The 27142-nt window shown below is 39.3% G+C and overlaps 1 non-coding gene across 1 annotated transcript; it reads right to left on the bottom strand.

The window, feature by feature from the left end:
* Window positions 1–9108: 9108 nt before the first annotated feature.
* LOC148547261 (small nucleolar RNA R71) lies at window positions 9109–9216 on the bottom strand. The gene has a single exon (XR_015897390.1). It is a non-coding gene; the product is annotated as a small nucleolar RNA R71 (small nucleolar RNA).
* Between the last annotated feature and the right edge of the window lie 17926 nt (window positions 9217–27142).

Here is a 27142-nt window from a genome sequence, read left to right as displayed (position 1 = left end):
TCTTTCTTGTTGAAAAATGATTTTCAAAGGGAAACTACAAATACCACTCTTTTCGTTAAAGAATCTAATGATCATTTCATACTTGTTCAAGTTTATGTGGATGATATTGTGTTTGGTTCGGCTAATAAAGCCTTATGTGATAAATTTGGAAAACTAATAACTAGTGAGTTTCATATGAGTATGATGGGAGAATTCAGATTCTTCTTAGGATTCCAAATCAAACAAACTCCTAGTAAAATTTTTGTGCACCAGGATAAATATGTCAAGGAGTTAGTAAAGAAATTTGGTTTAGAAAACTCCAAATGAATGAGTACTCCTATGCATCCTAATTCTAAACTTGAAAAGGATGAAAATGAGAAAGATGTTTGATGAAATAAGGTATAGAGGTATGATAGGATCACTTATGTATCTAACATCCTCTAAACCGGACATTGTTCATAGTGTGGGTGTGTGTTTTAGATTTCAATCTCATCCAAAAGAATCACATCTTTTTGTTATGAAAAGGATCATTAGATACATCAATGACACCGTTGATTTTGGTCTTTGGTATCGTAAAACTGATGAATTTTGTGTAGTTTGGTATTGTGATGTAGATTTTGCCGGAGATCGTGTAGATAGAAGAAGTAATTCAAGGATTTGTTGCTTCTTTGGACAATCCATGAATGTGTGATCAAGCAAGAAGTAAGCTACTATTGCTCTATCTATGAATGATGTAACACCCTACCATACAAAGTCTTATGCTTAAGTCATAATTCAGAGATGGCAAGGTATTACGACCTCTAAAACAAAAATTTAGTACGTATAGTAGTATGAATAATTGATTATAACTAGGAGCCTTTGTAGAAAAAGGGGGTAAACAAAAACCGTAACTCGAACGGGCAACACTCCGATTGACAACGTAACGAACCGGGATAAGCTAACGCGAGATCATATATATAAGGAGTGTCAAAAACGGGAATATCAAGACTCAAAATCCGGCTGCGAAGATAACCGGTCTGAGCATAATAATATATACATATAATAAAATAAGGAAACCCCAAAGGAAACCCAAAGGGACACAAATACAGAAAACCTATTCTCCAAAAATCCCCTCTAGAAGGAGTCATCACAGTTTGTATTATTTAATGGAGATAAAAGTATCTAAACAAGATATATAACCCAAAACAGAGTCCCGAGAACAAAGGATCTTCGCTAATCCAGAAGTCTCCAGCATGCCTCAACTAGAAGCCTCGCGTCCTGCATCTGAAAACCACAAAATCCGCATGGGTGAGAACCAGAGGTCCCCAGCACGGTAACAGCTTCCACATATATAATACATAATAATAGAGGAAAGCCGAAGGCAATCCTAGAACTTCCTTCAGATAATATCAAAGCTTATAAACAAGCTAAACCGTAAGCGGCAACTGACTAAAGATTCTTCAGTCTAACTAATACTTCCCTTTCCAATTCCTTCAGACCTCCCAAACACCAGCAGGAGTATAATATGGCAAACACAGTTATATCAGACAAGAGATATACAAATAAGAACAGATAGGGCATTTAGACAATTAGCAAGTAATATGCAGTCAAATAGGCAATCTCAAACAATTCATGTAGTATGCTTATGATGCATGCCTGTCCCTAGTGGCTGATGATATCATCTGTGGATTATAGAGCCAACCCGACAAGTCCTGGTAGCTAACCATTGGACTGTCCCTCTGTCGTGCATCCCCAACTCGAGTTATACTCATCATAAACTTGATCATAATCATGATCCATATCCATCACCCTCACTGGTGGATATTTATCCATCACCATCACTGGTGAATATTTATGGGGGCGAGCTCATCCGGGCCTTTCACAGTGCCCGGCCACACTTACGACATTGGGTTAACAGAGCTTCGAGTCTCAACCTGGAGCACATGGTGGCTAGCCATTGCTACTACCCAGGGAAACCCTCATCTCCAATGGTGGAAGTGCAAACATACACAATTCAATCAACAGCATATATGCATTTATACTTGGCCATAAACATGGCTTCGCCGTAACACGGCAATAATCTAGCCATCCGGCTCACAGTTAAATCCATAACCCGCCAATTCATTAACAATTATGGCCCTTCGGCCCATGGCATAACAAGCACTTCCACCGCCATTCTCTGCATCTCACATAATCATCTTTGATCCTCAATGATCATTCATTTTTTCCCTTGCTTCACTCGCAAGTTACCACAGTCACTAGCCCTTTTTCTCATGCTAGGCATATCATAATGATTTAAGACATAAGTAGTGAGATCGGAGGCTTAGAAGTATGAAATTTGGCTTTTAAAACTCAAAAATCAACTTTGGGATGAAAACAGGGCCACGCGTACACACACTCCACGCGCACGCGTGGATGGCCTTAAAAACTTCTCGACGCGCAAGCGTCATACGCGCGAATGCGCGGATTGAAAATTAGCCAAACGACGCGCAAGCGTCAGCCACGCGTACGCGTGGGTGCTCTTGCGCCCCAGGCACAAAACTGGCACAACTCTCTGGAAAATGGCTGGGCATTGGGTGCAGCACATTCGGCGCGCCCGCGAGGGGTCATTCTGCTAATAATTTTCTAAGTTAAAAGCTGTAGAATTCACAGATTCAAACCCCAATCTTTCGACGGTCATAACTCTCTCATTTTAAATCATTTTTCACCCGTTCTTCGAATGGCATGGACATCCCGGATCCAATTTCATTTCTAAACAGATTTGGCACAAATCAGAGATCCGTAGTCCAAGTTATGTCCCGTCAAAGTATGCCCAAAAACTATGTTTTCATTCAAAACCACAAAGTGCCATTTTCAAAACAAGCCACTTTCAACTCTTTTCAAAATCAATCAAAACATGCCAATTTCAACCCTTCTCTTTGAAATCATTCGAAATGTACCAAAATCAACAACAAGCCATCCTCAACTCACACATTGACATTTTACCAAAATTTCCAAAACTACCTCCAACCATTTTAACACTTCTTAATCAATGGCTAAAGGACAAACACAATCTCATGTCATACATCCTTCTCATCCCAATTTCCAATAATATTAATTTCCAAATCAACCATCATTATACATGATCAACATCATACTCACCATCAACATGGTACCACCCATCAATTCAACCTCAATCACCCATCAAGCATATATCACAACATGCATTTCTCATACATCACACAATCAAGGCATCAATATTCATAATCACATATATGAACACATCATATATCTCAACTATTCAACAACACCAACAATTCAATGCCTATCTTAGGGCCTCTAGCCTAAGTATTTCCTACCACATTACATATTAGATACGGGAAACTGAAACCATACCTTAGTCAATTTCCCAAGCTCAACCGGAGCACTTCCAAACCACTTGTCCACAAGCTCTCAAGGTATCAACACCTCCAAGAACAGATTTTATCACACAAAACCCTCTTCCAAGCTTTCCAAAATCACCAATCAAGCTCCAATATTCACATATACACAACCTAAGCCACAATCATCATACCCATACACAACATCTCAATGCCCAAACCTCATAGAACAACAAATTACACTAGGGTTGAGAATCTTACCACACCCAAGGTCCAAAGAGACAAGATTAACCTTCTCCTTCAAGAGAGTTGGGTCCTATAACATCAAAGAACCCAAAATCTCAACATTTTTACTCATGAAACTCGAAATCAAGGGCCGGAATTTCGAACAGTAAAACGTGGCTTACCTCAAGATTAATTGTATGGGTTTTGTAGAGCTCTCCACGGTGAACGCGTGGCCGCAAACGGAGCGGCAATCAAAGCTCTAGATCAAAAGTTATGGTGGTTTGAAGATCAAGTGAGAGATAGAACTTGAGAGAGTGTTCTTCCCTCCATGGCCTCCATTTCAGCGTGTTTAGTGTCTCAAATGAGGAAAGAGAGTGCTGAAAACTAGGGTTTTGGTTTAGTTTAGTTGGGCCAAGGGCCCACTTTGGGTCCGGTTGGCCCGGTTTGGCCCGTTCGGTCCAATCTTGGTCCGATTTCTATAAAATTGGTACCGAAATTCTCGTCTCAATTTCCTCTATCATATTAAGCCATAAAAATAACATTTTTGGCTTTCTAGAATAAATTCTCATTTATGGGTTAATTAGCCGTTAATTAACCGGATCTTACATTCTACCCACCTAATTGGGAATTTTGCCCACAAAATTCAAATTCAAATTCAATTACCTGAGAATAAGTGCGGATAATCCGTTCGCATCTCCGACTCAAGTTCCCAGGTGTGTTCCTCAACACCGCCTCGACTCCAAGCCACTTTGACTAATGAAACCTCTTTTTCACGCAACCGTTTGATACTAGTATCATCAATTCTGACTGGAGCCACTGGAAGCGTCAAATCTTCTCTTAACTGAACCGATTCGGGTTCTAACACATGGCTAGCATCAGGAGTGTACTTTCGAAGCTGCGACACGTGAAATACGTCGTGCAGGTTTGAAAGATGGGGTGGTAGAGCCACCCGATACGCCACCGGCCCAATCCTCTCCAAGATCTGAAATGGACCAATGTATCGAGGATTCAACTTCTTTGCTTTAATCGCTCTACCTACTCCTGTGGTCGGAGTAACTTTCAGGAAAACATGATCTTTTGCCTCAAATTCTAAGGGCTTCTGCCTTTGATCGGCATAACTCTTTTGACGACTCTGCGCCGTAAGCATCCTATCTCGGATTTTCTTGACTTGTTCAGTGGTCTCAGCTATCATTTCCGGCCCCAACAAGCCTTTCTCTCCAGCTTCATACCAACATAGTGGAGATTGACATTTTCTCCCATACAAAGCCTCATACGGAGCCATTCCGATGCTCGCATGGTAACTATTATTGTATGCAAACTCTACTAACGGCATATACCGATTCCAACTCGCCGGTTGGTCCAAAACACAAGCTCTCAACATATCCTCTAGTGTTTGGATCGTCCTCTCGGATTGACCATCTGTTTGAGGATGGTACGCTGTACTCAAGCTTAATCGAGTTCCAAAAGCTTTCTGAAATGCACCCCTGATGAGCGGATAATTTATACGCTTTTTGACATTGTTTTTAGTATGTTTTTAGTAGAATCTAGTTACTTTTAGGGATGTTTTTAATAGATTTTATGTTAAATTCACATTTATGGACTTTACTATAAGTTTGTGTGTTTTTCTGTGATTTCAGGTATTTTCTGGCTGAAATTGAGGGACTTGAGCAAAAATCAGATTCAGAGGTTGAAGAAGGACTGCTGATGCTGTTGGATTCTGACCTCCCTGCACTCAAAGTGGATTTTCTGGAGCTACAGAACTCGAAATGGCGCGCTTCCAATTGCGTTGGAAAGTAGACATCCAGGGCTTTCCAGCAATATATAATAGTCCATACTTTGGCCAAGAATAGACGACGTAAACTGGCGTTCAACGCCAGCTTTCTACCCAAATCTGGCATCCAGCGCCAGAAAAGGAGCCAAAACCAGAGTTGAACGCCCAAACTGGCACAAAAGCTGGCGTTCAACTCCACAAATGGCCTCTGCACGTGGAACACTTAAGCTCAGCCCAAACACACACCAAGTGGGCCCCGGAAGTGAATTTATGCATCAATTACTTACTCATGTAAACCCTAGTAGCTAGTTTATTATAAATAGGACCTCTTGCTATTGTATTAGGCATCCTGGATTGTATTTGGATCCTGTGATCTCGTTTAGGGGGCTGGCCATCTCGGCCATGCCTGGACCTTCACTTATGTATTTTCAACGGTAGAGTTTCTACACTCCATAGATTAAGGTGTGGAGCTCTGCTGTTCCTCAAAGATTAATGCAAAGTACTACTGTTTTCTATTCAACTCTTCTTATTTCGCTTCTAAGATATCCATTCGCACCCAAGAACGTGATGAAGGTGATGATTATGTGTGACGCTCATCATCCTTCTCCCTTATGAACGCGTGCCTGACAAACACTTCTGTTCTACATGAATTAAGCTAGAATGAATATCTCTTAGATCTCCTAACCAGAATCTTCGTGGCGTAAGCTAGAATGATGGCGGCATTCAAGAGAATCCGGAAAGTCTAAACCTTGTCTGTGGTATTCCGAGTAGGATTCAATGATTGAATGACTGTGACGAGCTTCAAACTCGCGAGTGCTGGGCGTTAGTGACAGACACAAAAGGAGGGTGAATCCTATTGCAGCATGATCGGGAACCGACAGATGAATAGCCGTGCCATGACAGGGTGCGTGAGCATATTATTCACTGAGAGGAGGGGATGTAGCCACTGACAACGGTGATGCCCTTGCATAAAGCCAGCCATGGAAAGGAGTAAGACTGACTGGATGAAGATAGCAGGAAAGCAGAGGTTCAAAGGAACGAAAAGCATCTCCATTCGCTTATCTGAAATTCCTACCAATGATTTACATAAGTATCTCTATCCCTATTTTATTATATAATATTCGAAAACATCTTTATCACTTTATATCTGCCTGACTGAGATTTACAAGGTGACCATAGCTTGCTTCATACCAACAATCTCCGTGGGATTCGACCCTTACTCACGTAAGGTATTACTTGGACGACCCAGTGCACTTGCTGGTTAGTTGTATCGAAGTTGTGACAAATCATGAATTAAGATCAAAGCACCAAGCTTTGGAGCCATTACCAGGATTTGTTCGAGCCTGGACATCACAATTTCGTGCACCAAGTTTTTGGCGCCGTTGCCGGGGATTGTTCGAGTTTGGACAACTAACGGTTTATCTTGTTGCTCAGATTAGGTAATTTTCTTTTTGTTTTCTTTTCAAAAATTTTTCAAAAATCTTTCAAAAATTCTTCTTTGTTTTAAAAAAAAAAAAGTTTTCAAAAAAAGAAAAAAAATGTTTTCAAAAATAAATTATTCTATGGCTTCAAAATTTTTAAGAATGAATTCTAGTGTTTCATGAAATATGTTGAATCATATCTGGCTGTAAAGCCATACCCAAACTACTTTGGGATTGGTATTCAACTAATCACTCCAGCCCATGTAATTATATGCTAAAGCTTGGCTGGCTGTTAAGCCATGCCAGACCCTTTGATTGGAGCTTTAAGACTAACATGGCAAGATTCCTGGAATTCATATTAAAAATTTTGGAATCCGTATTTTTCCTTTTTCTAAATAATTTTTCGAAAAATATAAAATAAAAAATCCAAAAAAATTTTTAGAAAATCACAAAAATAAAAAATATTTCATGTTTCTTGTTTGAGTCTTGAGTCATATCATAAGTTTGGTGTCAATTGCATGTGCATCTTGCATTTTTCGAAAATTTCATGCATTCATGGTGTTCTTCATGATCTTCAAGTTGTTCTTGGTAAGTCTTCTTGTTTGATCTTGATGATTTTTTGTTTTGTGTCTTTTCATGTTTATCATATGCATTCTTGAATTCTTAGTGTGTAAGCATTAAAGAATTCTAAGTTTGGTGTCTTGCATGTTTTCTTTGCATTAAAATTTTTTCAAAATTGTGTCTATGATGTTCATCTTGACATTCATGGTGTTCTTGGTGTTCATCTTGACATTCATAGCTTTCTTGCATGCATTCATTGTTTTGATCTAAAAATTTCATGCATTGCATAATTTTCATGATTTCATAAAAATTTCAAAAAAAAAAAATTATCTTTCCCTTTTTCTCTCATCAAATTCGAAAATTTGAGTTGACTTTTTCAAAAGTTTTTAAAATCAAATTGTTTCTTATGAGTCAAATCAAATTTTCAATTTGAAAATCTTATCTTTTTCAAAATCTTTTTCAAAAATCAAATCTTTTTCAAAATTCTTAGTTATTTTCGAAAATTTCAAAAATATTTTTCAAAAATATTTTACTTATTTTTATATCAAATTTTCGAAAATAACATAATCAATTAATGTTTTGATTCAAAAATTTGAAGTTTGTTACTTGCTTGTTAAGAAAGATTCAAACTTTAAGTTCTAGAATCATATCTTGTGATTTCTTGTGAATCAAGTCATTAATTGAGATTTTAAAAATCAAATCTTTTTCAAAACTAATCTCTATCATATCTTTTCAAAAATATCTTCTCATCTTATCTTTTTCAAAAATTTGATTTTCAAAATATCTTTTCTAACTTCCTAACTTCTTATCTTTTCAAAATTGATTTTCAAAATTTGTTTCAACTAACTAACTAACTTTTTGTTTGTTTCTTAACTTTTTCAAAACTACCTAACTAACTCTCTCTCTCTAATTTTCGAAAATATCTTCCCTCTTTTTCAAAAATTTCTTTTTTATTAACTAATTATTTTTATTTTTTATTTAAAAAAAAATTTTTTTTTCGAAAAAAAATACTAACCTTTTTCAAAAACAATTTTCAAAAATCACTAACTCTTTTTCAAAAATTGTTTTCGAAAATTCACTTCCCCCTCTCATCTTCTTCTATTTGTTTATTGATATACTAACATCTTTCCTTCAACTCTCCAAAAATCCGAACCCCCTCTCTCTCTGAGTTCAGATTTTCTTCCCTTCTTTTCTTCTACTAACACAAGGATCCCTATACTGTGGTATAAAGGATCCATATTATTATTACTATTTTTTCTGTGCCATCTTCTTTGTCATATGAGCAGGAGCAAGGACAAGAACATTCTTATTAAAGCAGATCCAAAACCTGAAAGGACTCTGAAGAAAAAATTAAGAGAAGCTATAAATACAACAATCCAGAGATAACCTTTCAGAAATTTTCGAACAGGAAAAGGAGATGGCAGTCAAAAATAATAATAATATAAGGAAGATGCTTGGTGACTTCACTGCACCTAATTCCAATTTACATGGAAGAAGCATCTCCATTCCTGCCATTGGAGCAAACAACTTTGAGCTGAAACCTCAATTAGTTTCTCTGATGCAGCAGAACTGCAAGTTTCATGGACTTCCATCTGAAGATCCTTTTCAGTTCTTAACTGAATTCTTGCAGATATGTGATACTGTGAAGACTAATGGAGTAGATCCTGAAGTCTACAGGCTCATGCTTTTCCCCTTTGCTGTAAGAGACAGAGCTAGATTATGGTTGGATTCTCAACCCAAAGACAGCCTGAACTCTTGGGATAAGCTGGTCACGGCTTTCTTAGCCAAGTACTTTCCTCCTCAAAAGCTGAGCAAGCTTAGAGCTGATGTTCAAACCTTCAGACAGAAAGAAGGTGAATCCCTCTATGAAGCTTGGGAAAGATACAAACAGTTGACCAAAAAGTGTCCTTCTGACATGCTTTCAGAATGGACCATCCTGGATATATTCTATGATGGTTTATCTGAGCTATCAAAAATGTCACTGGACACCTCTGCAGGTGGATCCATTCACCTAAAGAAAATGCCTGCAGAAGCTCAAGAACTCATTGACATGGTTGCTAATAACCAGTTCATGTACACTTCTGAAAGGAATCCTGTGAATAATGGGACGCCTATGAAGAAGGGAGTTCTTGAGATTGATACTTTGAATGCCATATTGGCTCAGAACAAAATATTGACTCAGCAAGTCAATATGATCTCTCAGAGTCTGTATGGAATGCAAGCTGCATCCAACAGTACTCAAGAGGCTTCTCCTGAAGAAGAAGCTTATGATCCTGAGAACCCTGCAATAGCAGAGGTAAATTACTTAGGTGAACCTTATGGAAACACCTATAACTCAACATGGAGAAATCATCCAAATTTCTCATGGAAGGATCAAAAGCCCCAACAAGGCTTTAATAATGGTGGAAGAAACAGGTTTAGCAATAGCAAGCCTTTTCCATCATCAACTCAGCAACAGACAGAGAACTCTGAACAAAATGCTTCTAATTTAGCAAATCTAGTCTCTGATCTATCTAAGGCCACTGTAACTTTCATGAATGAAACAAGGTCTTCCATTAGAAATCTGGAAGTACAAGTGGGCCAGCTGAGTAAAAGGATCACTGAAATCCCTCCTAGTACTCTCCCAAGCAATACAGAAGAGAACCCAAAAGGAGAGTGCAAGGCCATTGACATAAGCGCCATGGCCGAACCTGTGAGGAGAGGAGAGGACGTGAATCCCAAGGAGGAAGACCCCCTGGGACGTCCAGTGGTCAATAAGGAGCTTCCCTCTGAGGAACCAAAGGAATCTGAGACTCATCTAGAGACCATAGAGATTCCATTGAACCTCCTTATGCCCTTCATGAGCTCTGATGAGTATTCCTCTTCTGAAGAGAATGAGGATGTTACTGAAGAGCAAACTGCCAAGTTTCTTGGTGCAATCATGAAGCTGAATGCCAAATTATTTGGCATTGATACTTGGGAAGTTGAACCTCCCTTGTTCATCAATGAACTAAGTGATCTGGATCAACTGACATTGCCTCAGAAGAGACAGGATCCTGGAAAGTTCATAATACCCTGTACCATAGGCACCATGATTTTTAAGGCTCTATGTGACCTTGGTTCAGGAATAAACCTCATGCCCCTCTCTGTAATAGAGAAACTGGGAATCTATGGGGTGCAAGCTGCTAAAATCTCACTAGAGATGGCAGACAGCTCAAGAAAACAGGCTTATGGACAAGTAGAAGATGTATTAGTAAAGGTTGAGGGCCTTTACATACCTACTGATTTCATAGTCCTGGATACTGGAAAGGAAGAGGATGAATCCATCATCCTAGGAAGACCTTTCCTGGCCACTGCAAGAGCTGTGATTGATGTTGACAGAGGTGAAATAGTCCTTCAATGGAATGAGGACTCCCTTGTATTTAAAACTCAAGGATCTCCCTCTGCAACCATGAAGAGGAAGCATGAAAAGCTTCTCTCAAAGCAGAGTCAACCAGAGCCCCCACAGTCAAACTCTAAGTTTGGTGTTGGGAGGCCACAACCAAACTCTAAGTTTGGTGTTGAACTCCCATATCCAAACTCTAAGTTTGGTGTTGGAGAGTCTCAACAAAGCTTTGCACATCTGTGAGGCTCCATGAGAGCCCACTGTCAAGCTATTGACATTAAAGAAGCGCTTGTTGGGAGGCAACCCAATGTTTATCTAATTCTTATTTTTATTGTTTTTCATGTTTTCTTAGGTTCATGATCATGTGGAGTCACAAAATAAACAAAAAAAAAATAAAAAACGGAATCAAAAACAGCAGAAGAAAAATCACACCCTGGAGGAGCATCTGTCTGGCGTTCAAACGCCAGAATAGAGCATAGTTCTGGCGCTGAACGCCCAGAACAAGCATGGTTCTGGCGTTCAACGCCAGAAATGGCAGCAAAGGGGCGTTGAACGCCCAAAATGGGCACCAACCTGGCGCTGAACGCCCAGAGTTGTGTGCAAGGGCATTTTGCATGCCTAAATTGGTGCAGGGATGTAAATGCCTTGACACCTCAAGATCTGTGGACCCCACAGGATCCCCACCTACCTTCACTCACTCTCTTCTCTTTTCTCAATCATCCTCTATTCCCAATAAACACTCATCCCTTCTGTCTTCCATTTACCACTCACACCCATACACCCACTTACCTTCAAAAATTCAACATCTCTTCCCCACCCAATCCCACCCATATGGCCGAATACACACAGCCATCCATCTCCTCCATATCCTCTTCTTCTTCTATTCTTTCTTCTTTTGCTCGAGGGCGAGCAACATTCTAAGTTTGGTGTGGTAAAAGCATAGCTTTTTTGTTTTTTCCATAACCATTGATGGCACCTAAGGCCAGAGAAACCTCTAGAAAGAGGAAAGGGAAGACAAAAGCTTCCATCAAGGGTCTATAGCTCAGTGGTAGAACATTTGACTGCAAATCAAGAGATCCCTGAGATACCTCAGGGGATACATTTTCTTCCACACAATTATTGGAAGCAACTAAGGGTGGAACATCAAGAGCACTCCATCATCCTTCATGAAATCAGAGAAGATCTAAAAGCAATGAAGGAGGAGCAACAAAGACAAGGAAGAGACATAGAAGAGCTCAAGGACATCATTGGTTCCTCAAGAAGGAAACGCCACCATTACTAAGGTGGATTCATTCCTTGTTCTTATTTCTTCTGTTTTTCGTTTTCTATGTTATGTGCTTATCTATGTTTGTGTCTTCATTACATGATCATTAGTAGTTAGTAACTTTGTCTTAAAGTTATAAATGTCCTATGAATCCATCACCTCTCTTAAATGAAAAATGTTTTAATTCAAAAGAACAAGAAGTACATGAGTTTCGAATTTATCCTTGAACTTAGTTTAATTATATTGATGTGGTGACAATGCTTCTTGTTTTCTGAATGTATGCTTGAACAGTGCATATGTCTTTTGAAGTTGTTGTTTAAGAATGTTAAATATGTTGGCTCTTGAAAGAATGATGACTAGGAGACATGTTATTTGATAATCTGAAAAATCATAAAAATGATTCTTGAAGCAAGAAAAAGCAGCAAAGAACAAAGCTTGCAGAAAAAAAAAATAGGCAAAAAAAAATAGAAAGAAAAAGAAAAAGCAAGCAGAAAAAGCCAAAGCTCTTAAAACCAAGAGGCAAGAGCAAAAAGCCAATAACCCTTAAAACCAAAAGGCAAGGGCAAATAAAAAGGATCCCAAGGCTTTGAGCATCAGTGGATAGGAGGGCCTAAAGGAATAAAATCCTGGTCTAAGCGGCTAAACCAAGCTGTCCCTAACCATGTGCTTGTGGCGTGTAGGTGTCAAGTGAAAACTTGAGACTGAGCGGTTAAAGTCAAGGTCCAAAGCAAAAAAAAGAGTGTGCTTAAGAACCCTGGACACCTCTAATTGGGGACTTTAGCAAAGCTGAGTCACAATCTGAAAAGGTTCACCCAATTATGTGTCTGTGGCATTTATGTATCCGGTGGTAATACTGGAAAACAAAGTGCTTAGGGCCACGGCCAAGACTCAAAGAAGCTGTGTTCAAGAATCATCATACTGAACTAAGAGAGTCAATAACACTATCCGAAATCTGAAGTTCCTATAGAGGCCAATCATTCTGAACCTCAATGGATAAAGTGAGATGCCAAAACTATTCAAGAGGCAAAAAGCTATAAGTCCCGCTCATATGATTGAAGCTCTGTTTCATTGATAGTTTGGAATTTATAGTATATTATATTCTTTTTATCCTATTTTGATTTTCAGTTGCTTGGGGACAAGCAACAATTTAAGTTTGGTGTTGTGATGAGCGGATAATTTATACGCTTTTTGACATTGTTTTTAGTATGTTTTTAGTAGAATCTAGTTACTTTTAGGGATGTTTTTAATAGATTTTATGTTAAATTCACATTTCTGGACTTTACTATGAGTTTGTGTATTTTTCTGTGATTTCAGATATTTTCTGGCTGAAATTGAGGGACTTGAGCAAAAATCAGATTCAGAGGTTGAAGAAGGACTGCTGATGCTGTTGGATTTTGACCTCCCTGCACTCAAAGTGGATTTTCTGGAGCTACAGAACTCGAAATGGCGCGCTTCCAATTGCGTTGGAAAGTAGACATCCAGGGCTTTCCAGCAATATATAATAGTCCATACTTTGGCCAAGAATAGACGACGTAAACTGGCGTTCAACGCCAGCTTTCTACCCAAATCTGGCATCCAGCGCCAGAAAAGGAGCCAAAACCAGAGTTGAACGCCCAAACTGGCACAAAAGCTGGCGTTCAACTCCACAAATGGCCTCTGCACGTGGAACACTTAAGCTCAGCCCAAACACACACCAAGTGGGCCCCGGAAGTGAATTTATGCATCAATTACTTACTCATGTAAACCCTAGTAGCTAGTTTATTATAAATAGGACCTCTTGCTATTGTATTAGGCATCCTGGATTGTATTTGGATTCTGTGATCTCGTTTAGGGGGCTGGCCATCTCGGCCATGCCTGGACCTTCACTTATGTATTTTCAACGGTAGAGTTTCTACACTCCATAGATTAAGGTGTGGAGCTCTGCTGTTCCTCAAAGATTAATGCAAAGTACTACTGTTTTCTATTCAACTCTTCTTATTTCGCTTCTAAGATATCCATTCGCACCCAAGAACGTGATGAAGGTGATGATTATGTGTGACGCTCATCATCTTTCTCCCTTATGAACGCGTGCCTGACAAACACTTCTGTTCTACATGAATTAAGCTAGAATGAATATCTCTTAGATCTCCTAACCAGAATCTTCGTGGCGTAAGCTAGAATGATGGCGGCATTCAAGAGAATCCGGAAAGTCTAAACCTTGTCTGTGGTATTCCGAGTAGGATTCAATGATTGAATGACTGTGACGAGCTTCAAACTCGCGAGTGCTGGGCGTTAGTGACAGACGCAAAAGGAGGGTGAATCCTATTCCAGCATGATCGGGAACCGACAGATGAATAGCCGTGCCATGACAGGGTGCGTGAGCATATTATTCACTGAGAGGAGGGGATGTAGCCACTGACAACGGTGATGCCCTTGCATAAAGCCAGCCATGGAAAGGAGTAAGACTGACTGGATGAAGATAGCAGGAAAGCAGAGGTTCAGAGGAACGAAAAGCATCTCCATTCGCTTATCTGAAATTCCTACCAATGATTTACATAAGTATCTCTATCCCTATTTTATTATATAATATTCAAAAACATCTTTATCACTTTATATCTGCCTGACTGAGATTTACAAGGTGACCATAGCTTGCTTCATACCAACAATCTCCGTGGGATTCGACCCTTACTCACGTAAGGTATTACTTGGACGACCCAGTGCACTTGCTGGTTAGTTGTATCGAAGTTGTGACAAATCATGAATTAAGATCAAAGCACCAAGCTTTGGAGCCATTACCAGGATTTGTTCGAGCCTGGACATCACAATTTCGTGCACCAACCCCAGAACCTCGAAGTGAAACGAGGATCTCTATCAGAGATTATAGTAGCAGGTACACCATGGAGTCTCACAATCTCCTTTATGTATAACCGAGCTAGATCCTCAAGGGTGTAAGTCATTCGAATGGGCAAAAAGTGAGCTGACTTTGTCAGTCGGTCCACAATCACCCAGATAGCATCAAAACCAGTCCTAGTCCTTGGCAATCCCGACACAAAGTCCATTGCAATACTTTCCCACTTCCATTGCGGAACCTCTAAGGGTTGCAACATCCCGGAAGGTCTTTGATGTTCAATCTTTACCTTTTGACAAGTTAAGCACTTTGAAACATATTCCGCCACATCATTCTTCATAACCCGCCACCAAAACATCGCCTTTAAATCATGGTACATCTTAGTACTCCCCGGGTGAATGGAGAATCCGCTTTTGTGTGCCTCCTTTAAGATATCTTGCCTCAAAGTGCCAACATCCGGCACAATGATCCTACCCTTGAATCTCCATAACCCATCTTTTTCTTCCGACACTCTCCACTGTTTTCCTTGCTCGATAGCCGGTAACACCTTCCATAACGCTTCATCATTTTCATGAGCCTTTAGGAGTTCGGACTTAAAGTCACTCGAGATTTCTAATCGGCTCAAACACAAGGTTCCAGATACTTCTCGAGCACCAATTTTTAGACTCTCGAATTCCTTGAGCAACCTTTCCTCTTGAAGCATCATCCAAGACGCATACAACGACTTCCGACTTAACGCATCCGCCACTATATTCGCCTTTCCAGGATGGTAATTTAACTCAAAGTCATAGTCTTTCAACAATTTCATCCACCTCCTTTGCCTCATATTAAGCTCTTTCTGATCAAAGAGGTATTTCAAGCTCTTGTGATCGGAGAAGACTTGGAACTTAACCCCATAGAGATAATGCCTCCACACCTTCAAGGCAAACACAACCGCAGCGAGTTCCAAATCGTGCGTAGGATAACTAACTTCGTGAGGTCTCAACTGTCGTGAGGCATACGCCACCACATTATGATGCTGCATCAGCACGCACCCTAGGCCCTTTAATGATGCATCACAGTACACCTCAAAAGGCTCGTTCGGCTCAGGTAACACTAACACAGGTGCAGTGGTCAACTTTTTCTTCAATGTCTGAAAGCTCTCCTCGCACTCAGGAGTCCAAACAAACGGAGTGTCTTTGCGAGTTAACTTTGTCAACGGCAAAGCTAATTGCGAAAAGCCTTTGATGAACCTTCGGTAATAGCCAGCTAAACCCAGAAAACTCCTTATCTCAGTTACTGTGGTTGGTTGCTTCCAATCCATCACAGCTTCTACCTTGGTTGGATCTACGGCTATTCCCTTCTTACTCACCACGTGACCCAAAAAATTCACCTCACTCTTCCAGAACTCACACTTAGACAGTTTCGCATAGAGTTTCTTCTCCTTTAAAATCTGCAACACGGTCCGCAAGTGTTCCGCATGCTCTTCTTTAGTCTTGGAGTAAATTAGTATATCGTCAATGAAGACAACCACGAATTTATCCAAAAACGGACGGAACACTCTATTCATGTAATCCATGAATACTGCAGGAGCGTTCGTCAACCCAAAGGACATTACAGTGTACTCGTAATGACCATAACGAGTCCTGAAAGCGGTCTTAGGGATATCCTCACCCCTCACCCTTATCTGGTAATAACCGGATCGCAAATCGATCTTAGAGAAAACCCCAGCTCCTTGTAACTGGTCCATGAGATCATCAATTCTCGGCAATGGGTATTTATTCTTTATGGTGACCTTGTTCAGCTGCCTGTAATCCACACAGAGCCGTATACTTCCATCTTTCTTCTTTACCAGTAACATTGGAGCACCCCACGGGGAAACACTTGGTCGGATAAAGTTCTTACCCAACAATTCCTCTAACTGAGACTTTAGCTCGGCCATCTCTAATGGTGACATTCTATAAGGAGCACTTGAGATTGGTCCCGCCCCAGGCACCAATTCAATAGCAAACTCGACCTCTCGGTTAGGTGGAAATTCCTCAATATCATCGGGAAACACTTCAGGAAAATCACACACTACCGGAATCTGATCCAACTTTGGATCATCACCCGAAACACCAGCGGTTAACAACAGGATACCCTGACATTCGATTCCAGAACAGTTCACCATCATCGAATTCAAGTAATAATTATTCACCACGACCGGTCCTTCTGTATCTTCTGGCATAAAGTACACCGACTTTGTAGAACAATCAAGCAGGACATGATTCTCAGATAACCAGTCCAATCCCAAGATAAGATCAAGACCGATCATCGGTAAGCAGATTAAATTATGGACAAAATCACGCTGCTTGAACCTAAACGAAACTTTCGTGCATCCTAGCCTAGTTACCATGGCTTCATGGGTAGCATTATACACTTTTAAGTCATAACCTAAGGTTACGATCTTCAACCCTAACTCATGGGCTTTCTCAAATGCAATGAATGAATGCGATGCTCCCGAATCAAATAAAGCATTTAAAGTTTGACCAGCCATTTCACAGTTACCTCGAATGAGTGTCTCGGATCCCTCTGCACCCACAGCTGAGGTGGTGAACACCCGACCAGTCTGTTGTGCTTTCCCAGCACCTTGCTTTTGCTTCTCTGGACAACTTGCGGCTTTATGCCCCGCCTTTCCACAATTGTAGCACAAACCCCATCCGGCCTTGCATGGTACTCCCGGATGGTGACTCCCACACCTAGTACAAGCTTGATCATTCTGAGGCTGCTTCCCAAACCTTTTTCCTTGGGAGTAGTTGTTGTTGGGCCTCCTAAAAGAACCTTCCCTCTTGAAAGACGGACCTCTAGGTGCAAAGCTCTTGCCTCGGTTCTGTGGAAACGATCCTTTGTGACTTCCTTTCTCAGCGGCTGCCCTCTTCACACACTCTTCAGCAACCCTACACTTGTTCACCAACTCGGAGAAAGTTCTAATCTCTATTGGTCCCACTGAACTGAAAATATCACTCCGGAGTCCTCCTTCGTACTTAACACACTTCCATTCCTCATATTCCACCGGAGTCCCTTGACACATACGAGAGAATCTGAACAGCTCCTCAAACTTGTCAGTATACTCAGATACAGACATAGTACCCTGCTTCAGCTGCAACAATTCAAGCTCCTTGGCCGTCCTAGTAGAAGTCGGAAAGTACTTCTTATAGAATTCCTCTTGGAAGATGTCCCAGGTGATATAATCATCACCCTGCTGTAGGAGGCGTCGGATTCCTTGCCACCAATGTGATGCTTCGCCAATGAGCAAATAGGTAGCGAACTCCACACGCTGCCCTTCAGGTACCACCTGTGCTTGCAGTGCTTGTTCCATAGCCTGAAACCACGTATCGGCTTCAGTCGGGCTAGTAGTTCCCTTGAACTTAGGTGGATTAACCTTCAAAAAGTTCGCCAGTGTCATCGGACCCTGAACTCCACCTCCGTCATTACCATGGTTGTTCATCTGTTGACTAAGAGCCTCAGCAGTGGCTTGCATAGCAGCAGCCATGTTCTCCAACGCAGTCATAAAGTTCACCGGGTCATTAGGATTAGTCTCCGGCGCACGAGCATTCGTATGTCCTCTCCCACGGCCTCTACCGCGTCCACGAGGCGCCATCTGGTTCCTATACACACCAAACAATCGATATTAAGTTGATCAGTCTCAATATCGGAAGTTTAGTGCTTCAAAGTCCCAAATGCATGCTCATGAACGTTTATGCCAACTATATCAAGTAGATATACTAACAGCACATAACACACATACAGAGAATGCACAGAAGCATAGTCAGTCCATTCCTCAGGCTCTACAGGAACGAACTGCTCTGATACCATAATGTAACACCCTACCATACAAAGTCTTATGCTTAAGTCATAATTCAGAGATGGCAAGGTATTACGACCTCTAAAACAAAAATTTAGTACGTATAGTAGTATGAATAATTGATTATAACTAGGAGCCTTTGTAGAAAAAGGGGGTAAACAAAAACCGTAACTCGAACGGGCAACACTCCGATCGACAACGTAACGAACCGGGATAAGCTAACGCGAGATCATATATATAAGGAGTGTCAAAAATGGGAATATTAAGACTCAAAATCCGGCTGCGAAGATAACCGGTCCGAGCATAATAATATATACATATAATAAAATAAGGAAACCCCAAAGGAAACCCAAAGGGACACAAATACAGAAAACTTATTCTCCAAAAATCCCCTCTAGAAGGAGTCATCACAGTTTGTATTATTTAATGGAGATAAAAGTATCTAAACAAGATATATAACCCAAAACAGAGTCCCGAGAACAAAGGATCTTCGCTAATCCAGAAGTCTCCAGCATGCCTCAACGAGAAGCCTCGCGTCCTGCATCTGAAAACCACAAAATCCGCATGGGTGAGAACCAGAGGTCCCCAGCACGGTAACAGCTTCCACATATATAATACATAATAATAGAGGAAAGCTGAAGGCAATCCTAGAACTTCCTTCAGATAATATCAAAGCTTATAAACAAGCTAAACCGTAAGCGGCAACTGACTAAAGATTCTTCAGTCTAACTAATACTTCCCTTTTCAATTCCTTCAGACCTCCCAAACACCAGCAGGAGTATAATATGGCAAACACAGTTATATCAGACAAGAGATATACAAATAAGAACAGATAGGGCATTTAGACAATTAGCAAGTAATATGCAGTCAAATAGGCAATCTCAAACAATTCATGTAGTATGCTTATGATGCATGCCTGTCCCTAGTGGCTGATGATATCATCTGTCGGTTATAGAGCCAACCCGACAAGTCCTGGTAGCTAACCATTGGACTGTCCCTCTGTCGTGCATCCCCAACTCGAGTTATACTCATCATAAACTTGATCATAATCATGATCCATATCCATCACCCTCACTGGTGGATATTTATCCATCACCATCACTGGTGAATATTTATGGGGGCGAGCTCATCCGGGCCTTTCACAGTGCCCGGCCACACTTACGACATTGGGTTAACAGAGCTTCGAGTCTCAACCTGGAGCACATGGTGGCTAGCCATTACTACTACCCAGGGAAACCCTCATCTCCAATGGTGGAAGTGCAAACATACACAATTCAATCAACAACATATATGCATTTATACTTGGCCATAAACATGGCTCCGCCGTAACACGGCAATAATCTAGCCATCCGGCTCACGGTTAAATCCATAACCCGCCAATTCATTAACAATTATGGCCCTTCGGCCCATGGCATAACAAGCACTTCCACCGCCATTCTCCGCATCTCACATAATCATCTTTGATCCTCAATGATCATTCATTTTTCCCCTTGCTTCACTCGCAAGTTACCACAGTCACTAGCCCTTTTTCTCATGCTAGGCATATCATAATGATTTAAGACTTAAGTGGTGAGATCGGAGGCTTAGAAGTATGAAATTTGGCTTTTAAAACTCAAAAATCAACTTTGGGATGAAAACAGGGCCACGCGTACACGCACTCCACGCGCACGCGTGGATGGCCTTAAAAACTTCTCGACGCGCAAGCGTCATACGCGCGAATGCGCGGATTGAAAATTAGCCAAACGACGCGCAAGCGTCAGCCACGCGTACGCGTGGGTGCTCTTGCGCCCCAGGCACAAAACTGGCACAACTCTGGCACAACTCTCTGGAAAATGGCTGGGCATTGGGTGCAGCACATTCGGCGCGCCCGCGAGGGGTCATTCTGCTAATAATTTTCTAAGTTAAAAGCTGCAGAATTCACAGATTCAAACCCCAATCTTCCGACGGTCATAACTCTCTCATTTTAAATCATTTTTCACCCGTTCTTCGAATGGCATGGACATCCCGGATCCAATTTCATTTCTAAACAGATTTGGCACAAATCAGAGATCCGTAGTCCAAGTTATGTCCCGTCAAAGTATGCCCAAAAACTATGTTTTCATTCAAAACCACAAAGTGCCATTTTCAAAACAAGCCACTTTCAACTCTTTTCAAAATCAATCAAAACATGCCAATTTCAACCCTTCTCTTTGAAATCATTCGAAATGTACCAAAATCAACAACAAGCCATCCTCAACTCACACATTGACATTTTACCAAAATTTCCAAAACTACCTCCAACCATTTTAACACTTCTTAATCAATGGCTAAAGGACAAACACAATCTCATGTCATACATCCTTCTCATCCCAATTTCCAATAATATTAATTTCCAAATCAACCATCATTATACATGATCAACATCATACTCACCATCAACATGGTACCACCCATCAATTCAACCTCAATCACCCATCAAGCATATATCACAACATGCATTTCTCATACATCACACAATCAAGGCATCAATATTCATAATCACATATATGAACACATCATATATCTCAACTATTCAACAACACCAACAATTCAATGCCTATCTTAGGGCCTCTAGCCTAAGTATTTCCTACCACATTACGTATTAGATACGGGAAACTGAAACCATACCTTAGCCAATTTCCCAAGCTCAACCGGAGCACTTCCAAACCACTTGTCCACAAGCTCTCAAGGTATCAACACCTCCAAGAATAGATTTTATCACACAAAACCCTCTTCCAAGCTTTCCAAAATCACCAATCAAGCTCTAATATTCACATATACACAACCTAAGCCACAATCATCATACCCATACACAACATCTCAATGCCCAAACCTCATAGAACAACAAATTACACTAGGGTTGAGAATCTTACCACACCCAAGGTCCAAAGAGACAAGATTAACCTTCTCCTTCAAGAGAGTTGGGTCCTATAACATCAAAGAACCCAAAATCTCAACATTTTTACTCATAAAACTCGAAATCAAGGGCTGGAATTTCGAACAGTAAAACGTGGCTTACCTCAAGATTAATTGTATGGGTTTTGTAGAGCTCTCCGCGGTGAACGCGTGGCCACAAACGGAGCGGCAATCGGAGCTCTAGATCAAAAGTTATGGTGGTTTGAAGATCAAGTGAGAGATAGAACTTGAGAGAGTGTTCTTCCCTCCATGGCCTCCATTTCAGCGTGTTTAGTGTCTCAAATGAGGAAAGAGAGTGCTGAAAACTAGGGTTTTGGTTTAGTTTAGTTGGGCCAAGGGCCCACTTTGGGTCCGGTTGGCCCGGTTTGGCCCGTTTGGTCCAATCTTGGTCCGATTTCTATAAAATTGGTACCGAAATTCTCGTCTCAATTTCCTCTATCATATTAAGCCATAAAAATAACATTTTTGGCTTTCTAGAATAAATTCTCATTTATGGGTTAATTAGCCGTTAATTAACCGGATCTTACAAATGAGGCTGAATATATAGTAGCTTCCTCTTGTTGTTCTCAATTAATTTGGCTTAAAACACAATTTGCAGATTATAAATTGTAAGTCAAAAGCATCCCTTTGTTATGTGACAACTTGAGTGCAATTCATATTTCTAAAAATTCTGTTTTACACTCAAGGACTAAGCACATTGAAGTAAGGTTTCACTCCATAAGAGAACATGTGTGATGTGTGAGCATCTTGTACCCTTTTTCCCTTTATTTTCTAGTTGTTTTTAGTTAAAAATGATTAAATTTTATTATATTTTAGTGCAAAAATCCTCTTTGAATGCTACTTTGAGTTGTTGTAGTATTTTTATGATTTCAAATGAAATTCGGGTGAATTTGACAGAGTTTTGTGCAAAAACAAAGGAAGAAAGTAGATGCTGTCAATCCTAACCTCCTTGCATTCCAACGAGCATAACTTGAGATACAGAGGTCTAATTGACACGTTTTTAATGGCTTTGGAAAGCCAACTTCCAGAGTTTTCTAACAATATATAATACTTTATACTTTTCTTTTGGAATCACTGCCAAATCTGCGCGCTAAACGCCAGAAAAAATGCCAGAACTCCCCTTGCCGGCGCAAAACGGCAGAAAAACGTTAGCAGACGGGTCAAACTCACCCAAGGGAGCATCTTTAGTGGGATTTAGCTTTTAATTGTAATCTTTTATCATATTTTAGTTATTTTTATTTACAAACAATATCTTTTAGCTTTAGAATTTATTATTTTATTTTATTTCCGTATCAAATTAGGTTAGTATAAAAGGGAAAAGATCATTTAGATTCGGATCTTCTTCCTTCCACACGTTTTCAAAATCCTTTTTTTTCTGTAAGTCATGAGCAACTAAACGTCTCGGTTAAAGTTAGAAACTCTGTTTATTTCTATGGATTAGAATTATTATTCTTCTATTTTAATTAATGTTTTGATTCAATTTTAAGGATTATTTTCGTTTTTTATCTTATGAATTTGGGTGAAACGGGAGTATGACCTGTATTCTACTTGTGTTCTTGTGATTTTTGGGAGAGTTATCTCGCTTGAACTACAGCTTGAAAATAAATTTCTCCTAAACTGCTAATTACATGAACTAACTGGGATATGTGACATATAATCCTATTAGCTTTGGGTAATTAGGATTTTTGTGGCCATAAACTAGCTTTTGAACTTAACCCTCTAATCGGAATTAAGTGACCATGGGAGTGGCGGTTAATGAAGATTAGAGGAAACTAAATCATTAAGGGATTAGGGTTTAGTTATTTACAGTTTGCCATGGAATGAATCATGCATTGTTAAAATAGTTGGTAAGAACTTTTAATTCGAAAAAGTAAACATCTCCGAAGCCTTAACTATTTTCTCATACTATTTTTACACCAAATCCTTATTTGTTTATTTACTTGCATATTTACTGTTTTATGCATTTCACCCATAAAATCCCATTCTCTGATTCGCTTAACTAACTCCAATTGGATAACCATTGCTTGCTCAGTCCGACAATTCTCGTGGGATCGACCCTCACTCACCTAAGGTATTACTTGGATGACCCGGTGCACTTGCTGGTTAAGTTGTGCAAAATCTCAATTCACGCACCAATGTGCAAAAGGGTACTATTGATATACAATTTGTGAAATTTGAGGATCAACTGGCTGATATTTTTACAAAATCTCTATATGAAGATAGATTTTGTAAATTGAAAACTGCTCTTGGAATGGTTTGATGCTGAGTTTTTGAACTAAATATGCTTAATTTAAGTTCTGGTTGTTTTTGTCTTTCAGGTCGTTAAGAGACAAATTGGGTAGATGATGAATCCCTCTAGGTTCCTTGAAAATCTAAAAGTGTGTTGATGATCATAATTAATCGGAAACTGAACTAAATCTATGGTGGTCCATTGTGTTTCCTTAAAACCACCACTAGGCTCAAGAGAAAGATACTCTATTATATGAAGTGGGCCTCATTACTTGTTTTGGATTACTAACATTAAAAGAGTATTAATTTTTAATTCATTAATTTATTGATTTCTCTCTCAAGTCAAATTAGTTTCAGTTTCTTTTTTAAATCCTTATTTGACTTGTCATTTCAAAAACTACATGCATTGTTTTAAAATTCAAAATTCTTTAAATCACGTTCCAAATTTATTTTTTTTTATATTTTCAAAAAATTTCTGAACATTTAAATCAGTTATTGATTTGATAACCTCTCATCTCCTCTCATTACTCCACCATTTTCACATTCTCTTTCTTCTCCACACTCTTTATTTCTTTCACCATGAGAAAGAAGGTTGTCACACAAAGGGGATGGGTACCATAAGACCTCGACGAAACTCACCTTCCAGACCACAAGCCCACACTCATATTCATATCCATTCACACTCATCCTCTTCTCACTCCTCTCAACCACCCGAGTTAATGGTAGGAACCAAAACCACAAATTCAAGGCCATCATCAACTCCTCAAGAGGCTGGCTCCTCAAAGGCTAAAGTGGCGAAAGGCAAAAGGCCCATGACAGATAAGAAACTTCCATCTTCTCCTCCTCCTCGTTCAATGTCTCGTCCTCCAGGATGCTCAGCCCCCTCTTCTCGTCCATCTAAAGGTAACAAAAGACATTTTCTTCACTTCGTCAAAGAATTCATTTACTCAAATCCAGTTGCTTTCAAATCCTATTTTGGTAAACGACCTCATTCTCATTTTGATCCTTAACGATTTGCTTCTTGCATAGATTTTGAGTTTCACAGAGATATTGTGTCAAAAATATCCCTGTGCTCTACCTTAGTTACTGACCTGAATAATTTGGCTGAAAAAGGGATAAATTTCATGAAAGTTTTAAATTTTTGGGGTGAAAAAAATTGTTTGAAATCCGAAGGCCCATATACCCAGATTTGATTAGGGAGTTCTATGCAAATATGCATTATTTTGAGGTTGTTATTCACTCATATGTCAAGGATTGTCAAATTTACTTAAACAAAAAATACTATTGGTGAATCTCTTGATTACCCTGAAGTAGGTGAGAATGCCTACATCTCTAGTAAGTGGGACAATAATCCTGAATTTTCTCACCAAGATGTTTTGGCCAACATATGTGAGAACATTTCCCTCATGGATGGTGTCACACCAACTCACAGAGCCCTAGGTTCTTCCTGTGCACAGCTTCAGCACCTTATCACTCATATTCTTCTACCACAAAGCGATTTCTATCAATAGGTCACCGTGATTCTTTGGTTCTCTTTGCCATAATAAACAAAATAAATTTTTTTTATGCTTACTTAATGATGCGCCATATGTTTGACTATATAAAAAGTTATGAAAATGTCTCTTTTCCATATGGAATACTTTTTTACTTGCATCTTTGAGTACTTTGGTGTTGATATGAGCGATGAGACCATGGAAGACAAATATTCATATCTCAAGGGTGGTGGTGCAATAAAACAGACAAACAAAAAAAGCACAAAGGCTACCAAGGACACGGTTCTTGAAGAAGATGAGGAAGAAAGTCTTCCTCCTCCATTCATTGCCGGGACATCCTCATCCCATAAGTACCTTGTGAATGGCATTGTCAAGGATGTTTTACAAGAATTTGTCAACCTCACAAAATAGATGATTAACTCGAGCAAACAAGCTAGGCAATTGGCTCTTCAAAATGAAAATTTCTTTTGGAAGTCTTAAAGTCGAGTTGAGGTATTGCATAAATATATAGACTCCTTAGATGATGACCAAGCAATGACCGATCAAGATGAGGATCTGACTGGAATCGAGAAAGAGGGATCTGATGCCTAGTTTCTACTCCATAATATTGCTGCTGAAGTTTAAAGCTTTGTTTTTTTCAATTCTGATTTCTGGATTTTATCATGTTGAAATAATTTTTTATTGCTTTTCTGGTTCTTTGAATTTGATTAGAATTTAGTATGAATGAATGTAATAGTTTTTAGGACTTAAACTTTGACACCTGTGTTTTGCATATTAAATTTTTTGTGCAGATTCATCCCTCTTTGATAACAAAAAGGAGAGAAAGAAAAATGAATTGAAACAGTGAATTGAAGCTGCTGTTTCTATTTTGATTTTTCTAGTGAATATTTTGAAGCTGTTTATGAATTGATCTGTTTTGATTGAAAATATGCAGCTCGTGAATATTGTTTATAGCTTTAGCATAAGATCTGAGATTTTAAATGAATGGTTCTTGATTAATTTTTAGAATAACTTTGATTTATACATGTCTCAAGGCTGGTTAATTTCTTTTAAAAGCCTTATAAATTATTAACAGGTTCGCCAAGACTTTTTATTTACAAAATTATTGGACGTTTGAAATGGTTTTTATTTTAATAACAGGTTGATCAAAGCAAACATTTAAGGAGAGCTTGGTGATCAAAAGAAAGGGAAGCATTAAATCAAAAGAAAACATCAAAGGGAAGTTTTTAAAACTCCTCTCATTTCTTTTCAATTCAAAATATTTGTCATCAAGGGAGAGATTGTTGAGTTTAAAGAACTAAACTATGATTAAAATGATGACTAAACATTATTGGGTTATTATCAAATTATTTATCTGATTTGATTTGTTTAGTGTGCAGAAAAAAAAATAAATTAAGATTGGTCCAAGAAGCAGTAACTCAAGCCATATAGAATCTGGCCCACAAACACACACTCTATAACCGAAGAAGATATTTTTCATACTCATCACTTCACTCAACAGAAACAAAAGCATATATTTAGCCTCAAGAATGAAAACAAAATTTGGTCCAAGATCATCAGAAGCCCAATCGGTAGATCAAACCCAAATTCATTCGCTCCACTTAGTTTCTAACTATTCAAATTTTATTTCATTCGAACACACCACACCACTAAAACAAATTCTCTTTTCTATTTTCTTTCACATCACATCACTCTCGGAAACAAAAAGAAAGAAAAGAAAAGTTCTAAAGTTAGGGCAAATTAAAGAACAAAAAGTGGGTTTTCATTTTCAAGCAAAGAAGAGAAGGTAAAAGGGGTTAAAGCAAAAAGAAAAGATCTCGTTAGAAAAGAAAATCACAAAAAGGAGATTTTTTCATTTATGCTTCATCAAGAAATATTGAAGAAATTAACTGTATCACAAACACCGAATGAAA

This window comes from Arachis ipaensis, chromosome B8 (assembly GCF_059453495.1).
Source record: "Arachis ipaensis isolate K30076 ecotype BB chromosome B8, ASM5945349v1, whole genome shotgun sequence".
Classification (NCBI taxonomy): domain Eukaryota; kingdom Viridiplantae; phylum Streptophyta; class Magnoliopsida; order Fabales; family Fabaceae; genus Arachis; species Arachis ipaensis.
Note: the sequence above shows the minus strand (reverse complement) of the source record. Positions and strands in the feature narration are given on the sequence as shown.